Source organism: Nerophis ophidion, linkage group LG16 (assembly GCF_033978795.1).
Source record: "Nerophis ophidion isolate RoL-2023_Sa linkage group LG16, RoL_Noph_v1.0, whole genome shotgun sequence".
In the NCBI taxonomy this organism is placed as follows: Eukaryota; Metazoa; Chordata; class Actinopteri; order Syngnathiformes; family Syngnathidae; genus Nerophis; species Nerophis ophidion.
Window position 1 is genome coordinate 15,903,718 of NC_084626.1, and position 16,317 is coordinate 15,920,034.

At 39.9% G+C, this 16,317-nt stretch overlaps 1 protein-coding gene across 1 annotated transcript in view; it reads right to left on the reverse strand.

Moving 5' to 3' along the window:
- Positions 1-16,317, reverse strand: part of LOC133535021 (glutamate receptor-interacting protein 2-like) — a 240,489-nt gene that overhangs the window by 115,505 nt on the left and 108,667 nt on the right. The gene's annotated exons all lie outside the window — the stretch shown is intronic.

Sequence of the window (16,317 nt, forward strand, 5' to 3'; positions counted from 1 at the left end):
ACTTTGTTTCTTGTCCTGATTAAAAGGAATGTTTTGACGGCGGAATGGTTGAAATGTATAAAAACTGTGGAAGGAGTAGTCGCAAAAAAAAAAGGGTGGAATTAGGGGTCTTTGAAATTCAGGAATTCAGGAAAATTCTGGAATTTTTTGGAACTGGGAAAAAAGGTAGTTTGGCCTACCATGAATTGATTTACGTGGACCCTGACTTAAACAAGTTGAAAAACTTATTTGGATTTTACCATTTAGTGATCAATTGTACGGAATACGTACTGAACTGTGCAATCTACTAATAAAAGTTTCAATCAATCAATCAATCAGGCCAATTCATTTTGAATGGAAAAATGTCCCGGAAAACCTGAAACTCTGGAAAATCTGGGAATTTTCGGAAATTGTCAAGGCAAAAGCCCCAATTTCTGAATAGGCTGAACAGTTTGAAAGTGGAACGGTTTGAATCGGGTGAAAAATGTGGAAGGTAGCGCACACCAAAATCTGGAGGATAAGAAGACGAAGAATAAATAGATACATTTTGGGGTAAAAAAACATATGTGTGAATGCTTTGGAGCATTCATACAATAAATAGATGCATTTTGGTGTAGAAAACCATATGTATGAATGCTTTTGAGCATTCACACAATAATATTAATAATATGTTGAATAAATAGATACATTTTGATGTAGACAACCGTATGTGTAATAGCTTTGGAGCATTCACAGAATAAATAGATGCATTTTGGTGTAAAAAACCATATATGTGAATGCTTTGGAGCATTCACACACTAATAACAATTAGTTGAATAAACAAATGCATTTTGGTGTACAAAACTGTATGTGTGAATGCTTTGTAGCATTCACACAAAAAATACATGCATTTTGGTGTAGAAAACCATATGTGTGAATGTTTGGAGCATTCACAAAATAAATAGATGCATTTTGGTGTAGAAAACCATATGTGTGAATGTTTTGGAGCATTCACACACTAATACTAATACGTTGAATAAATAGATGCATTTTGTTGTACAAAACCATATGTGTGAATGCTTTGGAGCATTCACACAATAAATACATGCATTTTGGTGTAGAAAACCATATGTGTGAATGTTTGGAGCATTCACAAAATAAATAGATGCATTTTGGTGTAGAAAACCATATGTGTGAATGCTTTGCAGCATTCACAAAATAATTATAATACGTTGAATACATAGATGATTTTTGGTGTAGACAACCATATTTGTAATTGCTTTGGAGCATTCACACAATAAATAGATGCATTTTGGTGTAGACAATCATATGTATGAATGTTTTGGAGCATTCGCACATATGGCGCTTTGGAGCATCCAACCATCCATTTTCTGCCTATCTCAGCTACAATCGGGCGGAAGGCGGTGTACACCCTGGACAAGTCGCCACCTCATCACAGGGCCAACACAGATAGACAGACAACATTCACACTCACATTCACACACTAGGGACCATTTAGTTTGGCCAATCAACCTATCCCCAGGTGCATGTCTTTGGAGGTGGGAGGAAGCCGGAGTACCCGGAGGGAACCCACGCATTCACGGGGAAAACATGCAAACTCCACACAGAAAGATCCTGAGCCCGGGATTGAACCCTGACTACTCAGGACATTCATATTGTGAGGCAGACGCACTAACCCCTCTTCCACTGTGAAGCCCTGCTTTGGAGCATTTACACAATAACAATACTATGTTGAATAGGTAGATTAATTTTGTTGTAGACAACCGTATGTGTAATTGCTTTGGAGCATTCACACAATAAATAGATTAATTTTGTTGTAGAGAACCATATGTGTGAATGTTTTCAAGCATTCACACAATAATGATAATAAGTTGAATAAATAGATACATTTTGGTGTAGAAAACCAAAACATTCACGCGAAAAAAATAGATTAATTTTGGTGTAGGAAACTGCATTAATGAATGGTTTGGAGCATTCACACAATTAATAATCCGCTTTGCAATGTCTGTGTCCAAGCTGTGTCCAAAACCGTATTCCCTGAGTTCATCAACAATATGTAACAATATGAATAAAACAACAAAATAAATCAGAAAACTTTGTGACACTAAACATAGAAGAGGACCGAGCAATATTATTCTATCTCGTTAGTATCAATTTTACACTGATACCAACCTCAATTGGCATAAATATTGTCAATATCTGACTGGATCCCCTCACTCATCACCAAAGACATTGACGGTTCAAACGTCGTTTCCGTCAAATCTGACCGTCACAGACCAATGCAATCTGACACGCCAACAGCTCTACAGCGCCACCTGTAGCAAGACCGACGACATTACCCCAAGCAAAGGCAATAAATTGCATTCAAGTGTTGTCTTTCCTCTCACTCACCGCCGCCGCTGGCCTCGCCGTCCCTCCGCAGACCACAGAACATGACCGCCGACATGGAGGTGATCAGCAGAGCCTCCGCACAGAGACGCACAGAGACACACTCGCAGCGAGCGGGAGGAGAGAGAGATGTGGCAAGCTGAGGGCTGGGGGAACATAGTGGTGATGATCAAAGATGATGACTGGCGCTTACGTTACAACTGCTCAGCCCCCCCAGAGACAGAGAGAGAGAGAGAGAGAGAGAGAGCTCAGTGGAGAGAGAAGAAAGACATGTCGTAATGTAGAGTCCAGACTACAAGCAAGTTCCTTACGAGCAACGATGCTTACACTAAAGCAGGGGTCGGCAACCCAAAATGTTGAAAGAGCCATATTGGACCGAAAATACAAAAACAAATCTATCTGGAGCCGCCAAAAAATAAAAGCCATATTACATACAGATAGTGTGTCATGAGATATAAATTGAATTAAGAGGGCTTAAAGGAAACTAAATGAGCTCAAATATAGCTACCAATGAGGCATCATAATGCAATGTGTACATATACCTGGCCTAAATAGTAGAGCTGCGAATCTTTGGGTGTCCCACGATTCGATTCAATATCGATTCTTGGGTCACGATTCGATTCAAAATCGATTTTTTTTTCAATTCAACACAATTCAAAAACGATTTTTTTTTCACGATTTAATAGGATTCTCTAATCATTTAATACGTAGGATTTCAGCAGGATCTACCCCAGTCTGCTGAAATGCAAGCAGAGTAGTAGATTTTTGTAAAAATCTTTTATAAATGTAAAGGGCAATGTTTTATCAACTGATTGCAATAATGTAAATTTGTTTTAACTATTAAGCAAAACAAAAATATGACTTATTTTATCTTTGTGAAAATATTGGACACAGTGTGTTGTCAAGCTAATGAGATGCGATGCAATTAAGTACAAGCCACTGACACACTATTGTTCTTTTTTTTTTATTTCTATAAATGTGTAATGATAATGTCAATGAGGGATTTTTAATCACTGCTATGTTGAAATTATAACTAATATTGATACTGTTGTTGATAATGAATTGATTAACGTGGACCCCGACTTAAACAAGTTGAAAAACTTATTCGGGTGTTACCATTTAGTGGTCAATTGTAAGGAATATGTACTGAACTGTGCAATCTACTAATAAAAGTATCAATCAATCAATAAATCAAATCATTTTTGTTTCACTACTTTTTGTAGCGTTTCGGACGCATTTTAAATGCGAGAGTTGTCACCCCCGGATGCAACAGGACTTGGACCAGACGGGATTGCAGGTAGAAGCTTGTTTTAATATAAAAAAATGATAAAATAACACTTGACAAAAGGTAAAGAAACGTCGTGCCAACGCACGGGAAGCTAAATGCTAATGTTAGCAAGAGTCGAGTTCAGCGTGTCCATTAGGGAACAACGTGCAGAGAGCACGTGAAGCTAGGGCGGGACTTAGCAGAGTAAATACAAAGTAGAAGAACCAACGCAACTGTTGCATAGAGCAAACAAAACATCCAGACAGAACTAAGGTAGCAAGCCGGTTAAATACTAAAGCAATAATCACAAACAGTTGTGCGTCAGGAGCCAGTGCAGGTGGAACAAATGAAGTCGCCATGGTGATGAATATAAACAAGGAAGTGCATACGACTCAGGGAACAGAAGAGTCCAGAAATAATCAAAACACAAAAAGGGATTCAAACATGGACTAGAGATGTGATCCGGGAACCGGATCACAACACTTTTAGTTTGTTCTGTGTCGTGTTTGTGTCTTCTCTCAATTGCTCTGTTTATTGCAGTTCTGAGTGTTGCTGGGTCAGGTTTAGTTTTGGAATTGGATTGCATTGTTATGGTATTGCTGTGTATTGTTTTGTTGGATTGGTAAACAAATAAAAAATAAAAAATAAAAAAAATAGATTTTTTAAAAATGAGAATCGGTTCTGAATCGCAAAGCGTGAGAATCGCGATTCATATTCGATTTTATTTTTTCCCACACTCATCGATCAGCTTGCAATCATTCAGGGACCAAATATGTCCAATTAGCACTCCACACAAGACAATAACATCAACAAAACTCACCTTTGTGCATTCACGCACAATGGTAAAAGTTTGGTGGACAAAATGAGACGGAAAAAAAAGTGGCATAAAACACGTCCTAGAAAGTCGGAGAAAGTCGTACATGTAAACAAACCACGGTGAGTTCAAGGACCGCCAAAATTAGTAGGACAAAACGGCGCTCGCCAAATACTGGAATTAGTGAAGGACGTTTAATATAAACAGTGTGCTTTATAACAAATTGGGAGGATGGTGTCATGATTGTCCTCCTGCAGAAACCCTATTAAAACAAAACATTTTTTTTTCCTTCATTTTTTTTCCCATTTTTCATACATTTTTGAAAAAGCTCCAGAGATCCACTAAAGATGCGGCTCGAGAGCCGCGAGTTGCCGAACGCCCCACTAAAGCTAGCATACCTTTTACTGTAATTATTTAACTTGATTTTTTTGGAACAATTCAAACACTTATCACTTATAAAACGTAAAAATAATAATTTTTTTTGTAGGAAAAAAATGCAAACATAGAATAATTACAGTAAAACAGAAATTTGCAATCCTTTGTGAGATAAAGTCCACTTTGGCTCTTGGAGGGGCAGCCCTGAACAAAACGTCCAATCAGATTGCTCTAATGTCATCACATGTTCTGTCATAGCCAACACTGGTGAAATTGAGGCCTTAAGAACAATTTCCTTTGGAGCAACCCGTTACATTTTCTAACGTTTTTTTTTTTTATGTACCTTATTTTTTTCGGACCATAAGGCGCTGCTCTCCCACATCGAGAGGAGGAGGAGCCAGATGTCGCGGCGGGGTTTTTTGCAGCTTACTGCGGGGTTCGTTCTCCCGAGATGCAAACGGACCACTGCGGACATGGCGTGCAGGTTGGAAGATGATTTATTCCTCAAAATATCAAAGTGGTACAAAAAACAGAAAACGAGCTGACAAAACAGCCTGCCTGATCGCACTCAAAGCTAAAGCTACACTTATCATGTACTATGGACAAGAAATAAACACGTAACATTAGCATGAAACATACAACTTACGTAGCAGGGTTGCATGAAGCATGATTTGTGCTCAGGAAAGCAGGTGAGCGGCGAACACTAATCAGAGACAGGTGGAAAAATTCAAGTAACCATGGTAACAAACAAACAAGGGTGTACAAAAACAGGAAATAATGGAGTCCGAATCTAACAGAACATAACAAAACATGATCTGGACCATAGATCATGACACCAGATGAGGTAGTTTGGGCGTCTGGTCAGGATGCCACCTGAACGCCTCCCTAGGGAGGTGTTTAGGGCACGTCCAACCGGTAGGAGGCCATGAGGAAGACCCAGGACACGTCGGGAAGACTATGTCTCCCGGTTGGCCTGGGAACACCTTGGGATCCCCTGGGAAGAGCTGGACGAAGGGGCTGGGGAGAGGGAAGTCTGGGCTTCCCTGCTTAGGCTGCTGCCCCCGTGACCCGACCTTGGATAAAAGGAAGAAGATGGATGGATATAAGGCACACTTAAAATCCTTTCATTTTTTCAAAACTTGACATTGGCCCTTAAAACTCGGTGCGCCTAATTTACAGAATAATTTTGGTTGTGCTTACCGACAACAAAGGTATTTTATTTGGTACATGGTGTAAGTGTGACCAGTAGATGGCAGTTGCACAGCGTGGCACGGTTGGGAGAGTGGCCATGCAAGCAACCTGAGGGTTCCTGGTTTGATTCTCACCTTCTACCAACCATGCCATGTCGTGTCCTTGAGCAAGACACTTCACTTTTGCTCCTGATGGGTCGTGGTTGGGGCCTGGCATGGCAGCTCCTGCCATCAGTGTGTGAATGGGTGGAAGTGGAAATAGTGTCAAAGCGCTATGAGTACCTTGAAGGGAGAAAAGCTCTACAAGTATAACCCATTTACACTTTAGAGATTCATGTAGACTGCAATATGATGGCAGTCACACATAAGAAATACATGTAGACTGCAACATGACTTAAGTAAACAACACCAACATTTTATATGTTCTATTGAAAATATAGAACATTACACACGGAGCACAAAAATCTATCAAAATGTTTTAGTACAACTTTGGTAAGCTATGAATCCGCTTGATGGATTGTACTGTGCTTCAACATAGGAGTTTTATTATGGTGTGTGTATAAGGTAAGACATATTATCTGCCGTTTTGTTTCACAATAATATGCAAAAGCAACTTTTTTTACCTTCTGGCACCTGCTAAACTGTATTTGGGATCTGCATAAATCCTGAAAATGTGTGTGTATCCGCCTTTGTAGTCCGTATGGACAACATAGTCAATAAACTTCTTTTTTTTCTTTATCTTGTTGTTATGGACATTCATCCACCACTGTTTCCTTTTTTAAATATGAAGTAGTGTAAAATTCTTACTTATATCTGTCAGTAAACTCGCCATGAAAGCGCTAAAACATACCGGTGTAGTGAGTACACATTATTCACTCAAAGAACTTTAGTTATTAAAGTTCCGGTCGGACGTTTTTTACGAGACACAGGAGATGCTGCTCTGTTATTGATTTAAGTAAAATCTGAATGCCATTAAAACAGTTTAGCTGCAGCTTTTGACACTTTTTCCACTTCCGTCCTTGCACGCCACACTGCTGCAACAAAGATAACGGGAAGAAGACGCTACGGAAGGTGAGCTACGTAAATAGGACCGCCCACAAAACGGTGCATCCTGAAGCGACTGTCAGAAAGCGGCTTGAAGATGATCTGTAAAATATAATCTATTCAATATTTTGACCAAAGAATCTCCATTACATGTTTTGTAGACCACAAAGAAGTGTTTTCAATTCAGAAAAAACTATGAAAAAATGACCCTTTAATGCGCCCTATTATCCGGTACGCCTTTTGTATGAAAATAGACCTGAGTAAATCCTCTCATTGGCAGTGCACCTTATAACCCGGTGCGCCCTATGATACGGAAAATACGGTATGTTAAACGTTTATTTTTTGCATTATTATTCAAACTTGAAATTGCACCAGATGTATGTTTGTACTCAAACTAATTCATAAGGAATACATAATTAATGTATTTTAGCGCAAAATGTCCCATTTTACATAATCAAAACATACATTTGCAATCCTTCCTGAGACCAGGACTCCAAGCCTGTATACGAGCACTAACTGTGAACATTCTAGAGGAAATGTGCTATTATAACCTTATCAGTGACAGAGCAGGTAGAGGCTAGAAATAGGTTTGCTGTAAAAAAAATCATCTAAAGTATTCTGACATTATATGTGCACTTTTTTTTACACAAAGCGGGTCTCCACAATATTGCAGGGTCCTCACAGAAAATTTCAGAGGGGGAGGAGTATACAGTATGTTGGTGCCTCACCGCTGAAGCTGAAACCAGCTTTTGTGTGTGTAATTGCATGATTATTTGCACAGGGGTTGTTATGATTAACTGTGATGTAAACAGAAGAAAAAACCCTGAAAATGTGTTTGTTTGATTATGTGATGTCCATGCTTTCATTTTCATTTGTCTATTTTTGCGTTTCATCCTTACGAGCCTCAAACTCCGGCACGGCGTCTGAGCAACAATTAATCATGTTCTCAAGCACGACGGCAGCGGCAGGAAGACACCGCAGTGTTCCTCTTCCTCGCATTCCATACACTCTGTCAAGAATTATGTGCTGTGTGTTCCTTCTTGTCCTCCCCCAGTTACTACTGAGCCCCCACATCTAATACGACAGCTTCCACTTTCTTAGAGCATCCTGTTCATGATTCTGACTCTCCACCACCGTAATCCTGCTATTCTTGTTGCTGCGCTCCGCAGCTTTTTTTGTGTATACACATTTAGTTTGTCTCTGTGACCCTTTTAACTTTTTATTTTAGTTCTACATCCCCAGTGAGTTCCAGATATATTTATTTATTTTGCCTTGAGGACTGTTGTATTCTTCCTGAGCCAGATATTAAAGACAAACCACTTTTGTCAAATCAATATCTGACGCATTTCACAACTCTGGGAATGGATTGCCGATCCGCAGCAGTGTGTGACCTGTGCTGTTGTGAATGGTTCCACACCACTATGGTCCATAACCGGTTTACTAAAATTATTAGTAGTTAATAGGGTTGTACGGTATACCGGTATTAGTATAGTACCGTGACGCTAATGAATCATATTCGGTACTATACAGCCTCTGAAAAGTACTGTTCCTCCCCCCCTGTCGCCTGTCGTCGACATGTCTTGTCATTGTTGGTTTACGAGCATGTTCGGCAGTGCACAATCACAGAGTACTTACAAGCAGACACAGTGGGTGGACAGAAAAGGGAGAACGGACACATTTTGGCTTAAAAACTAACAATAAAAGTGAAGTTATAACAGTACGAGGTACTATAAGACATGGCTAAATAGCTAGCGGCGAACGTTCTTTCGCATTAAACAGTGTTTTAGCTACTTCTAAATCACTACTCCTCGCCTCCATGGCGACAAATAAAGTAAGTTTCTTAAAAGTATCATTCCTGCAGGAGGAGGAATAGCTGAACATGTTTCACTGGGGCCCTGCGATGAGGTGGCGACTTGTCCATGGTGTACGCCGCCTTCTGCCCAGTTGTAGCTGAGATAGGCGCCAGCGCCCCCCCGTGACCCCAAAAGGGAATAAGCGGTAGGAAATGGGTGGATGGATGGGTTTCACAACACACCGTAGCTCACCAGCCTCAAAATGTAAACAAATGCAATTGGTGGCTCTACACCTGACATCAACTGCAATGATACCGCTGCTTTCACCGCTTGTTCCCAAGTACAAGAGCGTATCTAGTCGATACTACTATGATTACGTGACTATTTTTTGGAATCACAAAATCGTTTTTTTTTTTTTTTCATATATATTGTTTATAAACTCAAGAAATATCTCCTCGGACACATGAGGACTTTGAATATGACCAATGTATGATCCTGTAACGACTTGGTATCGGATTGATACCCAAATTTGTGGTATCATCCAAAACTAATGTAAAGTATCAAACAGCAGAAGAATAAGTGATTATTAAATATGAACAGAAGTGAAGAGATAACATGTTAAAAGAGAAAGTAAGCAGATATTAACAGTAAATAAACAAGTAGATTAATAATTCCTTTTCTACCACTTGTCCTTAATAATTTCGACAAAATAATAGAATGGAAAATGACACAATATGCTACTGCATATGCAGACTAATTAGGAGCCTTTGTTTGCATACTTACTCCTAAAAGACAAGTTGTCTTATATATTCACTATTTTATTTAAGGACAAACCTGAAATAAGAAATACATGCTATGTTAAAATTAAGCCAATAATGCATTTTTTTTTAGGTCCCTTTTATTTAGGAAAGTCTCGAAAAGTACCGACACATTTTTTGTACCGGCACCGGTACCAACATATTTGGTATTGGGACAAGACTAGTAGTTAAATAATTTCAATCTTGCTGCTGGTAAGACTTCAATCCACAAAAGAACACTAAGAAAAATTGATAGTCAACATCTGCCACATTTCAGTACTCAATAACACACACAGTGCAGCCACACTTTAAATCACCTGTCATTCATTTGCATGCATATACTGCAGTCATATCTGGAACAACATGCAAACACACAAGCTAAAATTGTACTCCCAAAAGGACCACATATTTGCGTGCAGACACACACACGCTAGACATATTTGTACGTGTGTGTGCGCGCTAACCCTAATAAAGCTACTTCTTATTTACTCTCTCTCTGTGTTTGGTCAGTTCTCACTGGAGCTCGCTCGCCTGCCTATGCCTGACCTACTTTCCCCCCGCCCCGAAAAAGTTCAATCTGCATCTTTGCATCAGCATCATTTTGCTGGCATCCTGTCTGCCCGCAAGACGCCGCTGACTCACACACACAAGCGGCACACAGCAGCTGCTTTCACCGCTTGTTCCCCATCCACGCCACAACATCCAACAATATTTGAAATATATGTTTCTATCGCTCATCCCGCTTTCTGGATGGATGAAGCAATCCTGCACAGCCCAGAAAAATTATCTTTGATTGTATCCTATTTTCAAAGACTCTGCAGATGATATACGGTAGTTCGTATTGTCCCTAACGTGTAATGTTTTAAGTCCCTAATTTGCGTATGGAAACATTTTGGAGTGGTTGTCATGTGACTATAGGATCTGGCTACCACAAAATGGCAGTGTTAAAGGCCATTCTAGTCTTAGTACCATAGTGTATTTCTTCATCCTATGGCCACGTAAGGGACGCGGGGTGTCTTACATCAGCACCGGAAGTCCTAAAATCAGTCCTTCTTTAGCTGCCATCTTGTTTTATCATCTTGTTAGAATGATTATGTATATATTATCATCATAACTTTATGCTTAAGGGCCGTTACTATAAAGTATTGTCAATTTGTGCTGAAGTTGTATTTCTGTATTTGTGCAGAGCTAGCAATCCAGAAGATTGCTGGCCTGTTTTTATCATTGATTTGTACAGATTCCGCCCGCTGACTACCAAGGCCGCACATTGTGTTCTGGGACCAGAACAAGCAGAGACTGGGCGACAGCACCAAGTGTCAACATATTTGCATTTTTGTATAGTCATATATTGTGTCGAGTCTACCCCCTTTCCCTCAGTCACAGTGATGTAATAGGGACTTTCCTAATAAATAGAGGCTTTAGTTTAGAACGTAGTTTGGATCTGTAACTACAGTACAACCAAAACACGTGTTTCCTCATGAGCTCTATTTAACTCTGTGTCTGCTTGGTTCCTTGCTTCTTGTCTGATTAATAGATGTCATCAGTGTTTGAAGGTGATAATCATATAGATGGATGGATGGATGGATGGATAGATAGATAGATAGATAGATAGATAGATAGATAGATAGATAGATAGATAGATAGATAGATAGATAGATAGATAGATAGATAGATAGATAGATAGATAGATAGATAGATAGTACTTTATTTATTCCTTCAGGAGAGTTCCTTCAGGAAATATACAGTATTGCTGCCTTTGAACCCGTCAATGTTTACTTTTGTATGCACATTAAATCAACAAAAAAATCCTGACTTTGGAGCAATGTTCGCGGACTCTAATATTTGGCTCTCTATTAGATGCAATGGTTTTCCGCATTGGGACAATGATTTCGGTCCTAACTTGTTCACCGGTCTTCATATGGAAGGTACTTTTCCTTGTTGATGTCTCAAGAAGGGTAGAAATACAAGAACACACACACACACACACACACACACACACACACACACACAAACACACACATTTACAAACAGAGAAGACTTTGCGGTGGGCTAAGGTGTCGTAGACGTTTTTCAGCGACTTGTCTTTTCTCCGTGTTTGCAGCTTCAAGTACAAATGCGTCAGCACTCCGAGGATTATGGGTAATACGTCTGACGAGACAAATGACAGCCTCCTCTAGGTGTGTGCTGAGCTCCCTATAAGATTGCAATACCTGACAAAGAATGTGCATTAAAAAGAAAACAAATGGCCGATGTGTTTAAAAGGAGCTCCAGTTGGTTTTCATTGTGATGAAGTTTAAATTAATCTTCCTCAAGCTGCGATCGTCTTCAACTCCATTTCACAACCTCTGAAGATTCCTCCATCATGCGTGTTTGAGAGGCCCGTTGAAGAGGAGAACGTGCAAATACGATGATGAAGAGAAAAAAAACAACATTTCCAAATCTTCCATTATCTGTTTTATCAAGATTGTGTGAAATCGATCCCCCATTTTTATTCTGCATTTCTATGTCGTTGTGATGCTAACGCACAACATCATCCTTCATTCCTGATTATGTTTCTTGATACTTTTCAAAATAAAGTGAACCATAACAAATGTCATTACTGGCTTTATTTTAACAGAAACATATATTTTTGAATGCACTCCAAAAACAATTTTTAATCACATAAATAAAATGGCAATAAATAAGAGTGAACATACAAACAACTTAACTTTTAGCAGCTAGTACGCAAACAGGTTACAAATGCTCTTAATAGAGATGTCCGATAATATTGGACTGCTCATATTATCGGCCGATAAATGCTTTAATATGTATATATATATATATATATATATATATATATATATATATATATATATATATATATATATATATATATATATATATAAAGTTGCACCACACCCCCACCTCGGCTCCTCAGACCATCTAACTGTGATGCTAATTCCTGCAAACAAGCCCCTTCTGATCAGGAAGCAAGCGACAATGAAGCAAGTGAGGACCTGGCCCCTGCTTCAAGACCGCCACCATCGTGCCCCTGCCAAAGAAAAACACTGTGACCTGTCTGAATGACTATCGCCCTGTTGCACTCACCCCAATAGTGATGAAGTGCTTCGAGAGGATAGTCATGTCACACATCAAGAAGACAATTCCAGACACACTGGACCCTCTACAGTTTGCCTAACGACAGGACCGGTCCACTGAGGATGTAGTCAACACCGCCATCCACACCACCCTCACCCACTTAGAGGGCAAGGACACCTATGCCAGGTGATTATTCATCGACTACAGCTCTGCTTTTAACACGACTATCCCACAAAAACTCACTGCTAAACTCCTCACTGTTGGTCTGACACCAACTCTCTGTGACTGGGTCCTGAACTTTCTCACAAACCGGCCCCAGTCAGTCAGAATCGGCAACCAGACATCAGGCACAAAGGTTCTAAGCATAGGGACCCCCCAAGGCTGCGTGCTGAGCCCCCTACTGTACACCCTCTTCACACACGACTGTGTGGCCTCCCAAAACAACACCAGTATCATCAAGTTTGCCGATGATACTATGGTCGTCGGACTGATCACCGGGGAGCTGAGGCAGCGTACAGAAGGGAGGTAGTGGAACTGGTGGCCTGGTGTCAGGATAATAATCTCTCTTTGAACACAAACAAGACCAAGGAGATGATTATTGACCCACGAAGAAGGAGTGCACAGTACACACCTTTGTACATAGGGGGGACAAAGGTGGACAGGGTGAAAACTTTAAATTCCTCGGGACCCACATCAGCGAGGACCTCACCTGGGATCACAACACCCAACAAATAATAAAGAAAGCCCAGCAGCGACTGTACTTCCTAAGAAGGCTGAGAAAATTTCGTATTCAACCCAAAATTCTCAGCAACTTGTATATAAGTACGGTTGAGAGTGTCCTTACCAGCTCAATCACGGTCTGGTATGGAAAACTGCACTGCTAAGGACAGGAAGGCACTCCAGAGAGTGATTAAAACTGCTCAGTACATATCGGGAGCAGTATTCGCCTCACTACAGGACATGTACTCTACCAGGGCCACCAGGAGAGCACACAACATCATAAAGGACAGTACACCCCCCCAGCACAGTCTCTTCAGCCTCCTCAACCTCCTACCATCAGGCAGACGATACAGGAGCCTGAAATCCAGGACTACGAGACTGACAAACAGTTTCTACCCACAGGCCATCCGGCTTGTGAATCCTAACTTGTGAATGCTTGCCCCCCCCCCCCCCCCTCTTTACTTTTGTCTTTTTGAACAAAAGACAGCTACCTTAACCACCCCCGAACTGTGAACCATCACTGTAGACACTTTCCACCTTTGATCACTAAAGACACTTTAACTGCTGCTGTGACCCAAGGTCACCTCCATATTTATACTGTTGACTGTCAATCAGAATGTACAATAATGTTATGTTACTTACTGTGGCTTGTATATACTTTTTTGTTTTTACTTTATATTTTTAGCTAAGTACCGTGTGACTTGTTGAAGGGTGGACTAGCAAAGTAAGATTTTCATTGTACGGCAAACTGTCTGTTTAACTGTGCATATGACAATAAACAATCTTGAATCTTGAATTTAAATATTTAGGGCAAGTAAATTAAAAAAAATATTTGTGGAAGTCGCTTCCTTGCAGTCCCACTCTTAATCCAATCCAATCCAATCCAATCCAATCCACTTTATTCATATAGCACATTTAAACAACAAGAACGTTTCCAAAGTGCTGCACAGACAAGTTAAAAAAAATATTAAAAAAACAATATTATGCTCCACCAATGACTGAATGAAAACAAAAATAAAACAAATATAAAAACAATATAAAAATAATACGATTAAAACTAGTTTAAAGGGTAAAATCAATTAAAACAGTAAAATAGAAATCAAAGTGTGTAAAAAAACACAGAGGACAACAGAAGACAGAGGACCACACAACTCACGTAGTGTTAAAAGCCAAAGAATAAAAGTGGGTCTTAAGGCGAGACCTAAAACACTCCACTGTGGAAACAGTTTGAACATGGAGGGGCAGAGTGTTCCAGAGCGTTCCAGAGTTTAGGGCCGACCACAGAGAAGGCCCTGTCTCCCCTGGTTTTAAGTCTGGTCTTGGGCACCACGAGCTGGAACTGGCTCTCGGACCTCAGACACAGGCCTTCCAGCGTGCAGGTTTAACAAGATTTTTAATGATAGTATGTTTTTATGCAAAGTTTTCTCTCTCAGAACGTGACTCTTCAGTCACTCTCCAAACTTCCTCCTCCTCCTGCACTCGGCCGCTCGCTCTTAAAGACAACAGATGATTAGATTAACACGTACCACCTGTGGAATCTAATCACCTGCCAGCTGTGTCTCACCATCAGCACATGCCTCGCCCCTGCCCTATTGCGCTCGTCTTCAGCACCACGGACAGTGGCGGTGACTTTTACTTTTACTCCTCCAGGCAGCGGTGGCTAAGCCTCCCCCCACTATATTGTTAACTTTCACTATGATCACAATTTCTGGTTGTCGGGCCAGCAGAGAAGGCCTTGCTGGCCCTAACGGTACACCACTGGATTCACGTGGTGGTAGGTCAGTTTCTAATCAAATAAGGTCTTCTTTACCTGGTGTGAAATCAGTGCGTGAACACAAATCTTACAGTAGATGATGCAGGTCAGTTTGGAGAAGCTGCAGGTGCACAACTGCAGGCAGCCACACTATACTGTAAATGGAACGTAACTGCTGTGTGATAGAACAGCTGCAGCTTCACACATTTATCCACTGAAGTGTAACTGAAAGATGATCATTTCAAAATGTTTACTTACTGTATCAATAAATCCATCGATCAAAGTTTGTTTTTACAGACCTTAATCATAAAACCTTCAGAGGGCTTCCCATACATCGAAATCCTCGCATGTTGACCCGTATATATGGCTCCCCCAAGCCTAACTTCTATGTATTAAATGTTTTTTCATCATTTCTGTTATATCATAAGTCATTTCTACACTGCTGCTGCACCACACATATTTTTTATATCATTTGGCCATATTGGTTGTTTACTTTAACAGTGCCATGTTGCCATGTCTTAAAACTAACATTAATGACTGTTGTAAATCATCTGTTAGTTTCTGCCCCACGCTGAAGCAATACTACACTGCATTGTATTGCTCTTATGAAACAAATCCTCCATTAGCATTTAAAGTTAAGAGTCAAGTACTTAAATAAAAAATACTGATTATACATAAAACAAGTATGTCTTTGCTTATTTTACATGCAGATCTCAGCATTAAGGAATGTCTGTTATTTTATATTTCCTTTTTACATGACATGTGTTTAATCAAATAAAGAGGCTAAACAGATCAGTGTCCACAATACTGAACAGCCTACTTTGGTTGGGTTGGGCTCAGAGCATAGAAGAAAAGGTCATTTCAAATAGCAATATTCAAGGACAACATTAAAACAAATGTGTACATCAGTGGTGGGGGTAATATTGTGGAATTCTCTTTACAACGAGATAAAAAACTGTAAAAATATATTTCATTTGAAAAAAATATATAAAGATAGAACAATAAGATTTTATGGACAGCCATAAGTGTTTACATTTTGCTTTTTATTTATTATTTTACTTATCTTATTGTCTGGTTTTGTATTTGCTCTGTATCATTCCGTGAGGTGTATATCATTAT